The sequence below is a fragment of the Sorex fumeus genome, unplaced genomic scaffold, assembly GCF_029834395.1.
Source record: "Sorex fumeus unplaced genomic scaffold, SorFum_2.1 ptg000124l, whole genome shotgun sequence".
NCBI classification, from domain to species: Eukaryota; Metazoa; Chordata; class Mammalia; order Eulipotyphla; family Soricidae; genus Sorex; species Sorex fumeus.
Genome location: NW_026606181.1, coordinates 1,322,142 through 1,342,114, shown reverse-complemented (window position 1 = coordinate 1,342,114; position 19,973 = coordinate 1,322,142). Strand labels below are relative to the sequence as shown.

The 19,973-nt window shown below is 41.1% G+C and overlaps 1 pseudogene; it reads left to right on the top strand.

Annotated features, from left to right (window-relative positions):
* The window catches only part of LOC130044750 (prostaglandin E synthase 3-like), a 63,589-nt pseudogene that overhangs the window by 43,504 nt on the left and 112 nt on the right, over positions 1 to 19,973 (top strand).

Below are 19,973 nucleotides of genomic sequence, written 5' to 3'. Positions count from 1 at the left end.
GACCCTGAAAAGCCTCGAATGTGGCACTTTCAAAAATCTCAGGGCTTGGATGAAGGAGACGTTACTGGTGCCTGCTTGAGGAAATCGGTGAACAACAGGATGACAGTGACACAGTGATGCATGAAAGAATTAAAAGGAAGATCTCTAACAAAGATTTCTTTTTTTTTTTTAAACAAATCGATTTTATTTGGAGGATTTTTAAGGTGTGGACGGGGAGAGAGAGAGAGAGAGAGAGAGAGAGAGAGAGAGAGAGAGAGAGAGAGAGTAACGTACTCAAGAGAGAACATGGGCTTCTCCAAGGGCAGAGAGAACCCTTACACACATCCTAGCATTAGACACGAAAGCATGAAAGTCCACATCTCAAGAGGGGAGATGCGGGAGACACATGTGCTCAGTCCACATGTGCTCGGCCACGTGGGCACAAGCAGCACATGAGCTCAGGCAGCATATGCACCACAAATATTTTTTTAAACCCACATTTCATAACCAGATGTTGGGGGATTAAACTTGAATCAGCTCCTGCAAAGCAATCACCCTACCCGATTAACTATCTCCAGGCTCTACATACTGTTCTTTGACACAACACACAAATTCAACAGAATGCAATTTATTACAAGCTAGTTGCAATGTAAAATCTAAAACCGTATCAGTGAACTTTATAGGCTATTACATTAAGTTCACTGGACTAGTCTGTGCTCTAAATAAGCCTTTTATTTGGTTATTACAGTAACTATGCGTTTTTCATTTAAAAAAAATATTGTCTTACTGATTTATCACTGAGCTTTCTTTCAAATGTTGGCATGTTTCATTACTCAATTTTTTAAAAAAACTATACTTACTGATATTAGCACTACCTTGAAAAAAATCCTTCAGTGTTTGGAAATTTGATACAAATTTTACAGATTCTATTTTTTATTTCAGAATTCATGTTATCTTTGGCAACAAATAACTCTCAGGGCTGTTTCCTGCATTGAAAGTTACACTTTGCTTAAATTTGAGAAAATGACTGTCAAATATTTAAGTTTAAATAATCATACTTTTTCATTATTTCATGTAGAAAGCGGCATTTTATAATACAATATAGTATAACGACTGGCTCAGTCTATAACTCAATTACACAAATCATTTTTCTTCTACACAACTACTATATTTTGGTATCTTGGTATGCTTCAAGAGTATTTCATGACCACTACCCATTGTGTCTATCAAAATATATAAAAGATATACATATAGGCTCGGTCATGGTCATTGTCAAGGTCCTCCCTTTGTTCATCGATTTGGCAAGCGGGCCCAGTTACGTCTCCATCGTGAAACTTGTTACTGTGTTTGGCATATTGAACACGTCACGGGTAGCTTGGCAGGATTTGTCGCACGGACGAGATACTCTCGGTAGCTTGCCGGGCTCTCCTCGAGGGGCAGAGGAATAGAACCCGGCTCGGCCAGCTGTCTGAGCACAAGGCAAACACCCTACTGCTGTGCTATCGCTCCAGTCCTGCATATAGGCTCAAGGGTTAAAATTTAATTAATTTGGGCTCAAGGTTATGGCTCAAGAGGTAGCAGCATGGGTGTGTGAGATCTTGGGTTCAAATGAAGGCATCACCAAAAATAATAATGACATTTAACAAATTTTATTTTGTGCTGGTTTGAGGATTTTGGGGTGAAAATATTTGTTTTTCTTATTTATTTTAGTTTGGGAGAGCATATTTAGCAGTGCTCAAGGCTTTCTTCTGGTTGTTTTCTCAGGGGTCATTTTTTTTTTATTTTTAGGTCACACCCAGCGATGCACAGGGGTTACTCCTGGCTTTGCACTCCGGAATTACTCCTGGAAGTGCTCAGGGTACCATATGGGATGCTGGGAATCGAACCCAGGTTGGCTGCATGCAAGGCAAATGCCCTACCCACTGTACTATCACTCCAGCCCCACTCAGGGAAACCACATTTAGTGCCAGAGATAGAACCAGGGTTGACCACATGCACATTGAATACCTTCGCCCCTGTAATATTTCTCTTGCCCTTAAAAATTTATTTAGTTAGCTACTTATTTAGGACTTTGGATCATACCCAGCATTGCTAGAATTTACTCTATGCTCAGGGATCACTCCCAATGGCGATCAGGGGAGCATATAAAGTGGAGAGAATCACTGTAGCACTGTAGCACCTGTTTGTTTATCAATTAGCTCAAGCGGGCCCAGTAATGTCTCCATTGTGAGACTTGTTGTTACTCTGTTTGGCATATCAGATACGGCACAGGGAGCTTGCCAGGCTTTGCCGTGCAGGCGAAATACTCTTGGTAGCTTACCGGGCTCTCCAAGAGGGGCAGAGGAACTGAACCCGGCTCTCCCAGGCCGGCCTCTTGCAAGGCAAACGCTCTACCGCTGTGCTGTCACTCCAGCCTTGAGGAGTGAATCAAGTGCTAGAAAACCATATGTAAGGCAAGTGCAAATCTGAGTATACTATCACTCTGGCCTCAGATTAATTTTAATACCCTAAATTTGTACATTTTGGAGGCACTGCTTTGATCAATATGCAAGTATTTTTCTTGCACTTGTACCATCAATGTAAATTTCAATGAAGTAACAATCATAAATGTTAACATTTCTAAATGTAATTTTGAGCTCACAGATATTCAGAAAAAGGTCTCAGTAGTCTTCCAAAGACCGTGAACACATTTTGAAACTCACAATAATACAGGAAACGTGTTAATCATAAACTGTCTTTTGAACTGGGAATTATTGATTCTTCATGCAAAAGATAAACAGATATCACATCACCTAGCTCCTTTGTTTGACATAAGAAATGGAAAGTTTACAAAAAGTTGAAAGGACATTCTTATCATTAGCACTGGGCAGAGCCATAGCACAGTGGGTAGGGCATTTTCCTTGCATGTGGCCTGTGAGGAACGAGGCCCTGAACCAGGTGAACGCTGACCAACTTCTCTTTCCTAGATTAAGAATGTGAGGAACAGGTCTAGATACCCTTTTTAGATCCTCTTTACGGGAACCCGCATTGCAAAATAACTTGTTTTTCTGCCCCTGAGCAAGAAACTCGGATACAAGTCACGAGAAGGGTGGGGGTCAGACCAGATAACCAGATGTCTCTCACAAGACCCAAGACTGGCCTAAAAACCAGGATGTTCCTAAGCACTGACACAAATGCTGATCTTTAAACTATAGGCTAAGAAGTGATGTACTTCTAAATGGATTGGTCAGGAAAGTATGTGTTGTTACAAATCTATTGGCTATGAAATGCGCGGGCTCTGCTGTAATGGCTGGTGAAGGCCTATATAAGATTCCCTTTGAAGAAGCTCAAGGTCTTGCCCATCCTGCCAGACCTGCGTGTCTGCGTAGGCGGCTCGACCTTGGCTAGCCAGTCTTACAATAAACCTTGCTTGTTGTTTGCAGTCTCTGTGGAGTCTCTTTGTCATTAAAGGGAGATTTTGATCCGCACCCACCTGGGTTCGATTCCTCTGTCCCTCTCTGAGAGCCCAGCAAGCTACCGAGTGTATCCTGTCCACACGGCAGAGCCTGGCAAGCTCCCTGAAGCCTATTCGATATGCCAAAAACATTAACAAGTCTCACAATGGAGACGTTACTCGTGCCCACTCGAGCAAATTGATGAACAACAGGAGGACAGTGATATCATCAGCACTATTAGAACCTAGAATGCATGAGTTCACTGAGTAAAATAGTCACTCTAATAGATCAAGAAAATAATTCTTCAAAATTAGAAAGAATATTATACGAGAACCTCACGGTAGATCACGGTCCTCCCGTTGTTCATCGATTTGCTCGAGCGGGCCCAGTAACATTTCCATTGTGAGACTTGTTGTTACTGTGTTTTGGCATATTGAGTACATCACGGGTAGCTTGCCAGGCTCTGCCGTGCGGGCAAGATACTCTTGGTAGCTTGCCGGGCTCTCCGAGAGGGGCTGAGGAATCGAACTCGGGTCGGCCACATTGGCTGCGTGCAAGGCAAACGCCCTACCACTGTGCTATTGCTCCAGCCCCTATTCTCAAGAAATCTCGAGAAAAAAAAAGAATGGGCTGTTAAAGTGAAACAGATAAAAAAGATAACGATTTTTTAACACTGAACTAAATAAAAAACCAGTCAAAATTAATACAAAGCCACATGGCAGAAATCAAGATATAGATCAATAATGAAAATAAAACAATAAAAACGTAAAGAAATGAAAGCATTTTAAAGATGAATGTAAATAAAATTCTGCTTAAAATAGAGTAGAATATAAGACTATAAAAATTTATGTCAAATTACACAGAAAAGATAAAAAAGAGACAAAAATAGGAACAGAATAAGAGCTATAATTTGTGCTCAAAGAAGAAATTTTAGCAAAATGAATCATAAAATAAATGATCGATTGTTTAAAATAAAACATTTTTCTAAAATGAATATCTTGATTTAAAAGATTTATTCTAGTTAAAAATCTGTAAAAATGAGCAATTCTAAGATAAACTTGTTGAAGTTACTGAACATTCAGAAAAAAAAATATCCTATAGATATCTAGAAAATAAAAATAAAACCCTAAAATGAGAAAATACCAGGCTGCTTCACACTTCTCCAGGAAATTTTATTTTACAAACGTGAAAAGAATGAATCAATATTTACATAGTTCTGGGAAAAAGCAAGGGATCCCAATTTGTCTTCCATTATAAAAGAAACAACAAAAGCTCAGAAACATAGTACCTATAAGTCATTTTTTAAAAAAAAGAAATCTGCCTAGTGACAGAAGTTTAATCTATCAAAGATCAAATAAAAAATTGACAAAAAGAGAGCTATGATAAAAAAAAAAGACTGAGAATGTGTAGGATAACAATTGATTTGTCCTTTCTCCCTTGCTACAAGGAGCTTAGATTTATCAGGTTACACCCATCACAATGCCCCCAGTCACTCCCATTCCTTTATTTATCTCTAACCACTTCTCTATGCTCTCCTCCCCAATGAGTTAATCAGATTTTCCCCTAATCAGAATCTGTTAATTTGTAAGGTCAGATCCTTCTAGGACACTGAAATTGTATTGTAAGTTAATATTGCCTTTCTCCTCTCCTTGTGTCTTTTGAAAAGTTTACTTTAAAGCAATATCCACTTTGTATAGATATAGGAAGACAGTTAATATTATGATTTTGTAATTTAGGATTTAATTGGCTTTGAATATTATTCACTCCAGGGCATCTGTTTTCTTGACTTAAGCCTCAGTTGCCCTTAGTTCCTAACACCCCAAAAGCAGGATCCCGACAAGGGACTGAATGGACCCAGGGCAAGTGGTGAGCTACCCTGGCATCGAAATGGGCCAGGCCAAAGTGACACGATTCTTAACTATAAGTTAAGAGTTTGATTATAGACAAATGCTGTCATGATCCAAAAGTAATGACGAGACTAGGACCCTGCTAGGGATAGGAAAGACTATCTGGCCTGAGCACTGTATGTAGTCTGAGATCAAGATGGCCCTAGGAGAGCAATTCTATAAGCTTCAAGTATTTCTTACTGTGTCCATACAAAGCAAACAAACAAACACTGTCCTCCTGTTGTTCATCGATTTGCTCCAGCGGGCCCAGTAGCATCTCCATTTTGAGACTTGTTGTTACTGTGTTTGGCATATCGACTATGTCATGGGGGACTTGCCAGGCTTTGCTGTGCAGGCGAGATACTCTTGGTACCTTGCTGGGCTCTCCGAGAGGGGTGGAGGAATCGAACCCGGCTTGGCCCGGCTGGCTACGTGCAAGGCAAATGCCCTACTGCTGTGCTATTGCTCCACACAAATTGATTTATATTACGTATGCTTATATGTTTGTTGGACAAAGAGAGGAGAAGCAGGCCCAGGGGATTCCCTTCTAGGGTGGGTTGATCTGTTAAATGAGAATCTGTCCTAGAAGTGGCTTTCCCCAAGGGAAAGAACTCTACCCCTAATGATTGTGACCACACCTATGTGTAATTGTTACCCCAACCTATTGGGGCTGGACTGAACTGTCAGGGTGAGCCCACAAAGACTGCACCGCACAATGGGCAGGAACATAGGGACCCATTAAATGGGCGAGACTTCTCTCACTACTAATTTGGATGAGACTGAATATTTTTCCCCTTCCAACTGCCTTCAGTAAATAATTTCAGTATATTGTAAGAGGCAGTTTTCCTTTTCTCACAGAAACCTGGCTGGTCTTAGGTATGCAGATCTCAGGTGCTAGCCAGGCCTGATCTTTGGGATGTAGATTCCAGGCTCTCCCCTGACTAGTCTTTATGATGCAAAGTTCAGATACTGGTCTTTGGGATATAGATTCCAGCTCTAGCCTAGTAGCCTTTGGGATGCCAATCCAAGTGCTTATAGCCCAAGAAAGGTTTCAGTTTTGGTTTTGTATCTTCTTTTCCAAGGCCAAAATTACGAGGCCTGCAAATGTAAAGAAACAATGTGTGTTTTCCTGCCTCAATGTTCTTTCTGTAACTCCTTTTGATGATGTCACTGCATTGTGCCCTTTAGAGGTACCTTGATCAATAAAAGGACATTTCGGGGGGGGGGGGCTCTCTACGGGGGACACAGGTCTGAGAGAACCTGGGCCCTCCATGACATAAATTTCTTTCATCTTCCTTGTTTTGTTACCTCCGACTGTGCGAACGTTCACACAACACCAACCGCTCATGCAGGGGGATATAATGAGACCTTAAGAGTGGGCTGGGAGATCGAGATCCAGACTCCAGAGCCAGAAGGAGAATGAAGGGGGATCGAGGAGGAGAAGGAAGTCGCATGGGGGAGGAAGAAGCAGGAGGAGAATCATAGGAGAATGGAGATGGGAATGGAATAAACTGCAACTAAGACCAACCTTCCTTCACCTGCCCATCGCCATCAACCTCCCTGGGATGCGGGAAACGGCCTGAGACTACCAAACGCGCGGGCAGCGGGAGAGATAGACCTCTGCTGTCTTTTGTGTTTACACAAGAATGAATCCTGAATATATTTAAATATAAACTAAGAAAGACAAACTGTGAGAATCACGATAGTTGACTCTAATAAAAATTTTATAATTTAGAGAGTGTAAAAAATAACACCAAAAATTTGGAATTTAGAGAAAGATAGATTAAGATATAGGAGTACAAGTTTATGATTTTCTTAAGTTTCAAAGGCAGGAATCCGTTGATAACGCTAAATTTTGATAAAGTTATTAAGTATGAGAATGGTATGTAAGAATTTCAAATACAATAAGGAAAGAAAATAACAGATATACACACATATCCAAAGGGAAAAGTGAATTTATAACAAAACATACCCCAAAAAATCAAGGAGGGAGGCTCCCAGTTCTGACAATTGAGTTAATAAACATGAAATATGCTTAAATAAAATGTCTATAGATGCTAAAATAATTCTAAAACGTAGCCCCTAAATTATAACTAAAGTCGTATATATGAAAGTAGGGGGACAGACATCTCAGTGGCCTTAAAGATGGAGCTCAAACAAGAAAATATACACCCATGACTACCTTAGATGCATCTGAATATTTGTGAGTGCTGGCATGTCAGGGATAGAAGATGGGAGCTTGGACCACTACAAGCCAAAGGGTTAGAAAACAACAGGTATAGAATCCAAATTCCAACATGATGGAGGCAAAGTTAATGTTTAATTGCATAGTAACGAGCAGGAGAGATTAAGAAAGTGAAGAAAATACTTTTGAAACAGAATGAGCTGGAATTAACCCAGGGTGGATATAAAGGTAAATCCACCAATTTGGGTTGGCTTTGAGTTGGGTTTGGTGGGGGCAGGGCATTTTTATTGTTATTGCTGTTTGTCCTCCCAAGAAAGACTACCCAGTTCAGCTGATTCTCTGCTATAGGACCCTGGAGTCTAATGTGAGAGAGACACTGAGGTCTGTAAGGCTGATGGGTCCACAGTGTTGGAGTATACCTGGGCCACACAGTCTTACTCAGGACCTCCAGGGCTGCACTGTTGTTTGTCGATTGCCTGGAGCAGGCCCCAGTAATGTCGCCTTCGTCCTCGCCCTGAGACTTTTTAAAAAGTGCCATATTCAAGGCTCTTTCAGGGTTAGGAGAATGAGACCCATCATTGTTACTGGTATTTAGCATATTGGGTACGCCACAGGGAGTTTGCCAGACACTGCCATGTGGGCAGGTTACATTCGGTAGCCTGCCAGGTTGTCCAAAGTAAGAATGAGATAATAAGATATCACTTCTGGAAGCTGGGTTTTATAGTCTCTGGGTCTTGGCCGTTGATGGGATTACATGGTGCCAGGGGGCCAGTTGGTAGGTGTGACCCCTGCCTACTGGAAGATAGAGGATTTGGGTGGAAGGATGCTCAGCCCCGATCCGAGCAGGCTTGGAGATCTCAGCCCCAGGATCCGCATGTCTTTGTTCCTCTGCTGGTACCTTCATGCGTGTGGAGAGTGGTCTCAGCATGGTGGTGGCTGGTTCTGGAGGTCTTCAACTGCCGGAGCCCTGGTCGGGGTGGGGAGGGAAACTCAACCCACTCCCCTCCAAGGGGCCCTGGAAAGGATAGCCAGGCGTGGGGGCAGGAGACTGCACTGTTTGGGGATTAAACTGGGTTTGACCATATGCAAAGCATACACCCTTCTGTATTATTGTTCCCTCTCTGGACCCCAACTATTGAACTTTATAAATGCAAATAAAGAGACAATCAAAATAACTGATTATAATTCTGATCAGAAAGAGGACCATTGTTAAACTAAAGTAAAAATGAATTGATAGGTTTATTTTTATTTCTTTCCTATGAAAGTATCTTGAAAATTCTCACAATGAATACTAAAAAAAAAAATAAAAAAAAATAAAAATAAAGGACTGGGGTTAATAGTGGAGAAAATGTAGAGCATGAACAGACCTGAGTTATATCCTTGGCACTACTAGACAAGATGCCAAGGTAAGCATAAATGATCAGGTATATCCACAGTGACCACCAAGCACAAAGAACCGCAAGGTCTACCCACTAGACTGATGATCACTACCTAGACTGAATAAAACATTCAGGCATTACAATACATTGTTTAAAAAATTTACCCTCGCAAAAGAATTCCTTAAAAGCATCCAGAGAAAAAAGATCGATGACATGAAGTACACAAAAGATCAGCTTGACTATTAATTTCTCCATGAAAAAAATAAAAATCAAATATAAAGTGTAAGAAAATTTTCACATTGTTAGACAAAGCCAAGAATTTTACAACTGACTAAATTTTTATTAAAGTGCTATGTTAAAAAAAAATCATGTTCAGGAGGTCTGAGAGATAGTTGGTAAGGAGCTTACTTTGCATACAACTGATCTGTGTTCAATTCCTGATATTCAAATCGTCCCCAAAGACCCCCAGGAGTAATCCTGGAGCAGAGGTTCAGGCATAAGCACAAAGCTCTATTGAGTGTGGAGAAAAAACATGTTTAAGAATAAACAGAGTATTTTTCAAACAGGATAAACTAGAAATTTTAATACACGGACCAATAGATTCACACGAAAGGAATTTAAAGGGCTAAAAATATTTGGTAGACAAAGCGAGGAGGGCCCTTGCTCTGCATAAAGCTGACCTTGTTTTGATCCCTGGTGTTGCATATGGTTCACTGAGCACCACCAAGAGAGATGTGATGTCTAAGCACAAAGTCAGGAGAAGCCCTGAGCACTGCTAGTTATTACTCCAAAATTTATATATGAAAGAGAGAGGGAGGTGGAGAGCTAGTGAGAGAGAGAGAGAGAGAGAGAGAGAGAGATTCTGTCTGTGTGTGACCACACATCCAAAAGAAAGATGGTCTAAGAGAGCATATGGCTAAAATTAGGTAAAGGTAAAGGTAAAGGCCCTCCCGTTGATCGTCGATTTGCTCGAGCGGGCCCAGTAACGTCTCCATTGGAGACTTTGTCGTTACTGTGTCTGGCATATCGCATACTCTCGGTAGCTTGCCGGGCTCTCCAAGAGGGGCGGAGGAATCGAACTCGGGTTGGCCATGTTGGCTGCGTGTAAGGCGAACGCCCTACCCGATAAAATTAAGCAATGACAATTTAAAACAAAGAAAGTACAGCTGTGCTATGTACCTCTATGGTAGAGTACATGTGTTGTATGTGTGAGGTCCTGAGTTCTATCCTTGGATGAGGAGGAGGAGAGGAGGAAGAGGAGGAGGAAGAGGAGGAGGAAAGGAGGAAGACGAGGAGGAGGAGGAGGAGGAGGAGGAGAACAAAGATAAGGACGAGGACAAGGCTACTTATACACAGCCGACTCAGGTTCATCCGAGCACTCCTTTGTTTCACCAAACGCTGCCAAAGTGATCTCTGGGTCAGGAATAAGCTCTGAGCATCATTGGATGTGGTCCAAAAAACCAAAATCACAGTGATGCCAAGTGAAAGCAAGCAATTTGGGGGGTGATGGAGCCAAAGTTTAAGTGTCAGTGTTACTAAGTGTTAAAAAGCTTAAGTCAGAGGCCATGAAAGTCAACTGAAGAAATGTCTCTCTCTCTCCACTTGATCTTTTTTTTCTCCATCTAACATGCATGGGACAAGATGAGAAACAAAGCAGAAAGAGACTGGCAAGCAAGAATCAAGGTGTGGTTTTGTTTCCTCATGATAATGGTAGAGAACAACAACAAAAATTGTCAAGTTTGAGGCCCACTAAAGGAGAAGTAAAGGTTTATGGAGCTTTCAGTGGCAACCCTTCTGGGCTGTACTTTATAAACCACAATTAAAGATCTTACGTTAAAATCCCGTGCAATTTAAATCATGTAATCTATGTTTGGAGTCACTCTCTTCCTTATGTCCAAAGCCAAAATAATAGTCATGTTTTTTGAGTCAAATGAACTCATTCAGAGCCAATGTGGCTTTTCATAACAAATGTACTGAATTCGGTCAAAAGTGTCTAGGCATGGTTGGAAATGAGACCAAACAGAAAAAAATAAAACAAACGAAAATCATGCAAAGAAACCCATACTCAAACCACATACTGAAATTTTTCTGTGCTTTGGTTATTAGACATGATCCTATTCGTGGAATACCATTTCTTAACACAATGAGATTAAATGTTTGCCGAAAATTAAGATATGAGAAAAAATATTGAAATTCCTTGAATTGAAAATAGTGTTGACTTTTAAACGTTAGAATTAGTGGATATAAAATATCTAATACATGTTTTCTGTGAAAAGTAGAATAACTAACGAAAAATATCTCTGGGGCTGGAGCGATAGCACAGTGGGAAGGGCGTTTGCCTTGCACACAGTCAACCCGGGTTCAATTCCCACGATTCCCAGCATCCCATATGGACCCCTGAGCACCGCCAGGAGTGATTCCTGAGTGCAGAGCCAGGAGTAGCCCCTGAGCATCGCCCGGTGTGACCCAAAAAGCAAAAAAAAAAATTTAAAAATTTTAAGAAAGAAGCAAATATTCTGTTCACAATCTATTTGACCCCATCTTTTTATTTCACATTTTTTTGTGCATTTGCTTGTTGATCTCACAATATAACATGATCTATAAGTATAGCTAAAAAGCACCTTATCTTTTTTATGCACAAGAAAATTGTGATAGGCTTTATGGAGAAAATATATGTGGTACGTAAGCTTTCTTCATAATGGCTTATAGTGTTGTTGACCATGTGTTCCATGTTAATGAATTAATGAAATGTATTAAATAAGATATATTTAACAATATCACACATACAGCAAAATGTTAGCGAGATTTGTAGCAACTCCTCATATTTCCTCTAGGACTGCTGGAGTGAACGGTGCATTCTTCATGAATGGTAGCAACTATAGAACATGACTATAATAAAGAACAAGAATTCTGTGTCTGTGTGAACATATATGTGTTTTAAAAATGACTACAGTGAATAACAAGAAATGTGTGTATACATATTTATAATACCACTTGTTTTATTCCTTTTCGAAAACCCTGTTTAACAAACCTATACCTTTGTTGGGTTCTGAAGTCCCTGCTTAAAAATCACTGCCAAGAATGACATTCCACAACAAAAACGATATTTTATATTCCTCAAGAACATGATTGACAAACAACATTCACCACTTTTTTTAACTAAATAATATTTTACACGCAGAAATTTTATGTATTATCCAAGATTGCTTTCAGGTCATTAGGGTAAAATTGAGCAGCTCTAAGAGTGATAAGATGGCCCAATATTTGAAAATGTTTACCATTCGATTCCCTCACTTTATCACTTAAAAACCCATTACTCATCAATTTTCTCAAGCGGGCACCAGTAATGTCTCCACTTGTTCCTGTCACATGCTAGCCCAATGATGTCTGCGCATTCTAAGAATATGAAGAGCCTCAAACCAATTCATTCAGAGTCTTGACAAAGAAGTCTGACCATCTCATAAGTGGACGGCCATGTGATCTTTTGACGTCCCATGGAATCCAGTTGGTAATGGCTGTAGTCCAGCAGCCGTCTCCAAATCTCAAATCCAGCCCATCTGATTTTCGATGCCCTGGCAAACGAGACAGCGTCCCTGATTCTTGAGCATTGACGAAGGTCGGAACTCCGGATTCTTTTTCTCATTTGAGTGAAGCGTGATACTCTAAACATAGCTCTTTCAATTCCTCTTTGAGAGACCTGAATAGTGTTCTCATCCTGTTTTCGTAGGGCCCAGGTCTCTGAGGCGTATGTTAGTGTGGGAAGAACAGTGGAATCGAAGAGATGTACCCAGAGCCAGAGGTTCTTCATTCTCTTAGTTATTTCTTCGACGCTCTTGAAGGCATTCCAAGCCACTCTCTTCCTCCTGCACAACTCAGGTGCCAGGTCATTCGTCATGTTGACTTCTCGACCTAGGCACACATAACTGTTGCATTTGGAGATGGTCGGTCTGTTGAGAGTGAATGGAATGTCAGGAAAGAGACTGTTTCTCATAAACATTGTCCTCGTGAGATTCAGCTGTAGTCCGACCTTCCCACACTCTGGTTGAAATAGGCCAGCATTTGTGCCACTTGGCTAATGTTTGGTGTTATTAGAATGATGTCATCAGTGAAGTGGAGGTGGTGTAGTTGCCAACCCTCTATCTTCACTCCCATTCCTTCCCATTCCAGCCGTCACATGACATTCTTGAGAGTGGCACTGAAGAGTTTCGGTGAAATGGTATCACCCTGCCGAACCCCTCTCTTGACATAGATGATCACTTCTTTGTAGAATGTTGAGATCCTGGTAGTGAATCCATAATACAGCTCACGAAGGATCCTGATGTATTGAGTTTGAACTCCCTGTTTGGCTAGGGTTTTGATGACTGCTTCCGTGTTATCAGAATCAAAGGCCTTCTTTAAATTTGATTCCTTTACTTAATCACTTCACTTCCTGTTAGTCATCGATTTGCTCGAGCAGGCACCAGTAACGTCTCCATTTGTCCCTGTCGCGTACTAGTGTAGCCCAATGGCATCTGTTCGCTCCGGGAACATTAAGGGCCTCAAACCGATCATTCATGATCTTCACGAAGAAGTCTGACCATCTGGTAGGTGGGCGGCCACTCGATCTTTCGACATCCCGTGGAATCCAGTCGGTAACAGCTCTAGTCCAGCGGTCATCTTTAAATCTCTTACGTGACCAGCCCATCTGATTTTCGACACCTTGGCAAATGAGACAGCATCCCTGATTCTTGATCGTCGAGGGATGTCAGAACTTTGGATTCTTTCTCGCATTTGAGTGAAACATGATATTCCAAGCATAGCTCTTTCTATTCTTCTTTGGGAGACCTGAATGGCATTCTCATCTTGTTTGCGTAGGGCCCAGGTCTCTGAGGCATATGTTAATGCAGGAAGAACAGTGGAATCAAAGAGATGTGCCCGGAGCCGGAGGTTCTTTGTCCTCTTAGCGATTTCTTCGACGTTCTTGAAGGCATTCCAAGCCGCTCTCTTCCTCCTGCACAGCTCGGGTGCCAGGTCATTTGTCATGCTGACCTCTTGACCTAGGTACACATAGCTGTTGCATTCTGAGATGGTCGTTCCGTTGAGAGCGAATGGGGCGTCAGGAACAAGGCTGTTTCTCATAAACATTGTCTTCGTAAGATTCAGCTGTAGTCCGACCTTTCCACACTCACGGTCAAAGTCGGCCAGCATTTGTGCCACTTGGCTGATGTTTGGTGTTATTAAAACAATGTCATCAGCAAAGCGGAGGTGGTGTAGTTGCCGACCATCTATCTTCACTCCCATTCCTTCCCATTCCAGTCCTCGCATGATGTTCTCGAGGGTGGCACTGAAGAGTTTCGGTGAAATGGTATCACCCTGCCGCACCCCTCTCTTGACATCAACGATCACTTCTTTGTAGAATGGTGAGATCCTGGTACTGAATCCGCAATACAGCTCATGGAGGATCCTCATGTATTGGGCTTGAATGCCCTGATTGGCTAGGGCTTCAATGACCGCTTCCGTCTCAACAGAATCTAAGGCCTTCTGTAAATCAATGAACGTTAAACAGAGCGGCATCTTGAACTCCCGAGAAACCTCAATGAGTTTGGTTATCGTGTGGATATGGTCGATGGTGCTGAATCCTTTGCGGAACCCTGCTTGCTCGCATGGTTGTCCTTCATCTAGTGTTCTGCCAATCCTATTTAGGATGACTCGAGTGAACAACTTGTAGATGACAGACAATAGGCAGATCGGGCGATAGTTGCCAATGTCATGGATGTCTCCCTTCGTGAACAGTAGTACGGTCCTGCTGGTTTTCCATTGGGACGGAACCTTGCATTCAGACAGGTAGCGAGTGAAGAGCCGAGCCAGTGTATTGATGAGTACTGACGGCAGGTTCTTCAGGTGTACAGGTCTGACCTTGTCTGGGCCGGGTGCTGTTTGTTTCTTTACCAACGAAATGGCGTGTCGGATTTCGGAAGGGAGAACATTGGGAATGACATATCCATCCGGTGGAATTTGGTATGTCAGCAAGTGGACATGGCTATGGAAGAGATTTGAGTAGAAGTCATGGATAATCTTCTCCATTCCCGTTCTGTAGGATGTGATGGATTCATCAGGACGTCAGAGGGCAGTCATCTTGGTCTTGTAGTTGGCGAAGGACAGGCGGGCGTTATGAATACTTTTCCCAGCTTCTGCCGCATCTACCAGTACTTCTGCTCTTCTCTCTTTGAGGTCTTCCTTGATCGCATCTCTGCACTGCTTTGCGAGCTCGAACATTAGCTTGCGGTTGCCTGAGGCATGCGCCAAACCACGCTGGCGAATTAGCTCAAGAGTTTTCGAAGATAGGCGATTTTTTGTGGCTATCTCTCTCTTGGCGTTCCTCGCACATTCATGGAGGTGCTGAACCAGTCGATCGTATTCCTCATCAATGTTGTCAACTGGCATCTTCCCATGTTGCGCAATAGTACCAAAGAGTTCCCAGTTGGTGGTCATTCTGGGAGTTCTCTTTTTGAACTTTGCAGCCCTTTCTCCCCGCTCTGTGAAGTAGAATTTTGCACGAAGGAGACGGTGGTCAGATCCCGTTCAAAATTTTGGGACAACAGTGACATCAGTCAGGCAAAACCGTCGATTGAATATGATGTGGTCTATTTCGTTGTGGAATCATTCACCGGGAGACTCCCATGTCCATCGTTTAGATTCTGCCATCTGGAACTGTGAGTTACCATGAATGGTCTTGGTCCACATGATGAACTCAGACAGTCTCTCACCTTGTTCGTTCCATTCTAGGCCATGGGTCCCGATGTGAAGTTCTTCAGCTGATCGACACTACTCCCACTTGATTCCTTAAATTTTTATATTTCATCCCTAGACTACTGGAGAATATAAAGTGGTTAGTATAGGTAGGGACATACTAAAATCGATAACAAAGCTATCTATTATCAGAGGGTCTACTGATCTGATCATTTAAAAAAAATGGCTCAGAGGCAAAAGAGATAGTCCACAGAGCTAGCTAGAATGAAGGTGCAATGCCCCTAGTTTAGTTGCATTACAGCACTGCCTCCAGCACTTCCATGATTAGCCCTGTTTGTTCTTGAGTACCAGAAAGGTACTTATTATTCCACGCACCCCCCCCCAACACCCCCAACTCAATTATCTGGTTCTTCTATAATAAGGACTGAATCAATGGCCTGAGCAACGCACTACCAGTGCTGAATAAAACTGGCTAATTTTCACTGGGAGCATCTCATGTACCACCAAGCACTACAGAGAAGTAAACCCTCACCCCCAATAAATAAATACTTTAAAAGTTTAATTGACTTAGTCTTATGTTTATTATTTTCTAAAATTTACAAAATAATCACTGAAGTCATTTGGCAATGGAAATGGTCACTTAGGCACTCTATAACATTCCAATTTTGCAGAAAAAACCCACAAAGATCCTTATTTCTCCTAAAAGAATCTTCCAACTGAGTTCATTGCTTTGCCATAGTTAAAAGGGAGTGATAGAAGAGCAATACTATTGTTTTAAAATAATCAACAATGAAGATACTAAATTTTATCTGTGCTGTGCAATGAAAGGTTTGTCCCAAGAAACACCTTTTCTGTTACTGAGAAAGAAAATGAAGCAAGTGTTTAATGTCTGCAAGGTATGCAAAGATAATTTTGACTTGAAGCTTTTAGTAGCTGAAAACCTTGCTATCCATCTGCATTCCAGAAATTCAGAATTAAGGCTAATTGCTGCAACTGGAAAGTCTTCAGAATCTTAGCTTCTTAACACAATTACAGCTTATTTCTTATTATGTAAAGCCCAGTGCCGTTCAGACAACCCTCCTCTGTCGTTAATGCTGCCATCTGGAACATGTGGTCTCCTGCTCAGAATTTTAGAGAAGAAAACGATTGAGGGAGCATACTGGTTCGGAAACTTCTCCAAGAAGTGACACATGCCACTTACAGTTCATTGATTAAAACTAAGTGCCAGAAAGGAAGGGAAATGAAACAGAGATGCTCATGAAACACTCACTGCTCACTAATCCTAATCCCAGACACAGGAACCAAACCATAGAAGGATCAGCCACAATGCCTTTTAAAAGAAATAATTGATTCTTTTGAGTAATACCCTAATCAACTTCGGTGTGCCTAATGTGTGCCTTTGATTCATTATGTTATATGGATCAATGGTAGTCCGTTGTAAGAGTCCTCACATATTTGAGACTGATTTCCTCTTAATTCGACAAATAATTTTAAGTGCTCTCATTAGTGCATGAACTGTTCTAAGTACTAAGTGAGTTTGAAAAAAAAAACTCTAGACTGCAGACACATTCTTGTAGAAGGAGAAAAATAAATAAATAAATGACTCCATATATTAAAGGTGACAACTACTATAGATTAAAGTAAAAGCAAGGCAGAATAAAGTCAGTGTCAGGGTTGCAGGTTACACATTTCTCTAGCTTCCGACTACTTCTGTACTAAATTACCACAAATTTAATGGTTCAATGCAACACAGATTCATTATCTTACAGTTCAAAGGTCCAAGTGCAAATGGTTCTCACCTGTCTAAAATCAAGATGTGATCAGGATTGAATTCTTTTGTGGGGGGAGGGGCGTCTATGAGGGAGAGTCTTTTTCCTCGTCCAGTTCTTTAAGGCTTTTTACATTTGATTATGATTGCAATAATCACATCTGTCTCTGTTGTCACATATTCTCTTGCTTGATCCTCCCACCCCCATCTTTTGAAGAGCTCTATTTCATTGATTTGCACCCACCTAATTTTAGCTAAGATACAAGTTTCATTGCAAGATTAATAATTGAGTTGTATCTTCAAAGTCCCGTTGCCTTGTGAAGTCACATAGTTACAAATTTCAGGGAATAGAATATGGACACACATTGTGGGGGCAGGGATTGGGGGAGGTCAGTATTCAGCCTATCAGAATGGTCAGAATAAGTCTCACTGGGGAAATAACTGAGTTGTGCCAAAATTGGAAAGAGGAGATGGTTTAGACATGTGGACCTATAGCACGGGGTCAGTTTCAGTCAAGGTTCTGTAGCGCAGAAGCATACCTACTCTATTCATGACTTGCACATCAGCCAAAGTGGTTGAAGTGGAGTGAGTTTGATTGTTGTGGGACATGATATTAGAAATGTAACGAAGGGATATTATGAGTCACACCTTGTACATTTTTAAATACTTTGATTTTTCTCTCCTTAAAATAAGAAATCATGGTGTAGCTTTGATTAAGGAAATGGCATGATCTCACTTATTCTGGCTGTGAAATTGAGAATGAATAAAAGGCAATGAGGCAAAAGAATAGAACGCAATGAGGCAAACGCAGGAAGACCCGTTAGAAGTTTTCAAGATAAAAATTGGACCAGAGTTAAATAGGGAGGAAATATTTGCTTCAAGATTATTGCATAGGTGAATGAGATCAGAAAAAAAAAGACGGACCTGAACTCAATTTCACTGGAAATAAAAAAAAAGGACAGTAGGTTTCCTAAGAGCTATTTAAAGGTCATCTGTGTGTTCTAAATAGCTTTTATGAAGAAACGGTAAGCTTTCTTATATCTTCATGATAGGAGGTAGCTTTTAGCATTTTAGAGCAAGTTAGTCACTGAAGAAGTTACTAACACACAAACTGAAAGTCACACTGTCCTCCCGTTGTTCATCAATTTTGCTCAAGCAGGCCCAGTAATGTCTCAATTTTGAGACTTCTTGTTACTGTATTTGGCATATCGAATACATCACGGGTAGCTTGCCAGGCTTTGACGTGTAGGCGAGATACTCTCAGTAGCTTGCCAGGCTCTCCGAGAGGGGCAGAGGAATCGAACCCAGCTCGGCTGGGCTGGCTGTACAGAAGGCAAACCCACCCTACCACTGTGCTATCACAAGGGCTATCTTTTTCCATACTAATATCTCAAAGAGATGGCCCAACATTCTTGGCTTGCAAAACTGGCAAAATAAATTTAATAGCTGTCTCTTGAAGGCAAAGTGCAAAAATCCATAATTACAGGCATTTCTAAAATAAATGCCCTAAGTGAAAGCAGGCTGAGAGTTGTTCTGAGATGCAGAAGAAGCCTATCTTCAGTTTTGTTTCACTGAGCATAAGAACCTCCAGGTCAGAGGTTATGTAAGTAAACTAAGTAAAGGTTATGTCACTTTGGGTCAGACTGGTAGCAACGAAGGTGGTAAAATGAATTTTTTATGTATTCTGGAAGTAGAGCCAAAAAAAAGGTGCTTAGGGATTAGATTTATGCTGCAAGAAAAAGGAAAAGTATTGGGCTTGTAAGGTCAGTGTACTTGTGCCCTTACATGTGGGAAAACATGAGGTTTAGGGGCCAGAGTGATAGTAGAGTGTGTATGATTCTTCTCTTGCGTGTGGTCTACCAGGATTCTTCAGTACCCCAGACAGTCCCGTGAGCTTGCTATGAGTGATCCCTGAGCACAGAGTCTGGAGCCTGTGTGGCCCCAAAGCAAAACAGAAAGGCCATGGGACCATGAGCTGTAGCCTTAATAATATTTCATCTTCTCTTCAAGTTTACAGTCTTAAGGATGAAACAAAATCACGCTTGCAAAGTGCTAAACAGTGTCTATCACTGTTCATTCCTCTATAATTACTATAACAGTAGTCAATAATATCTTTGGTGGACACTGGAGGAGTTACGGCATTATCTTTTGACAATATCACAGAGGGGAAATTAGACATTTATATCGTTTCAGGATATTAGTAGGAACAGTTCTGGAAACTTAAATAATTTGCCATAATTTCCCCTCTAATTGATTTCTCCTGAAACATTAGATTTTTTCCTGTTTTCTTTTTCAGATGCCTAGTTCATACAGGAAATGTCTGTGTAATTTTGTATTTATTTATTATATTTTAAATTGTGAAATATCATCTCCAGCATCATATCTTCATCTAATTTCCTTCTCTTCCTTTATTTTTTCATTTGCCTTATTCTCTTGGGAGAACCTTGTAATATCATCCTTCAAATCAATAGTTGATTTAATTTTCCAGAGTGTCATTTCTGCCTTTTATTATTCCATTGCTATTGCACTTTAAATTTCTTGAAATCATTTTTTATCTTATCAGTTACATTTTCATCTAATTCTGTTACTTTTATTTCTCAACATGTTTCTGTT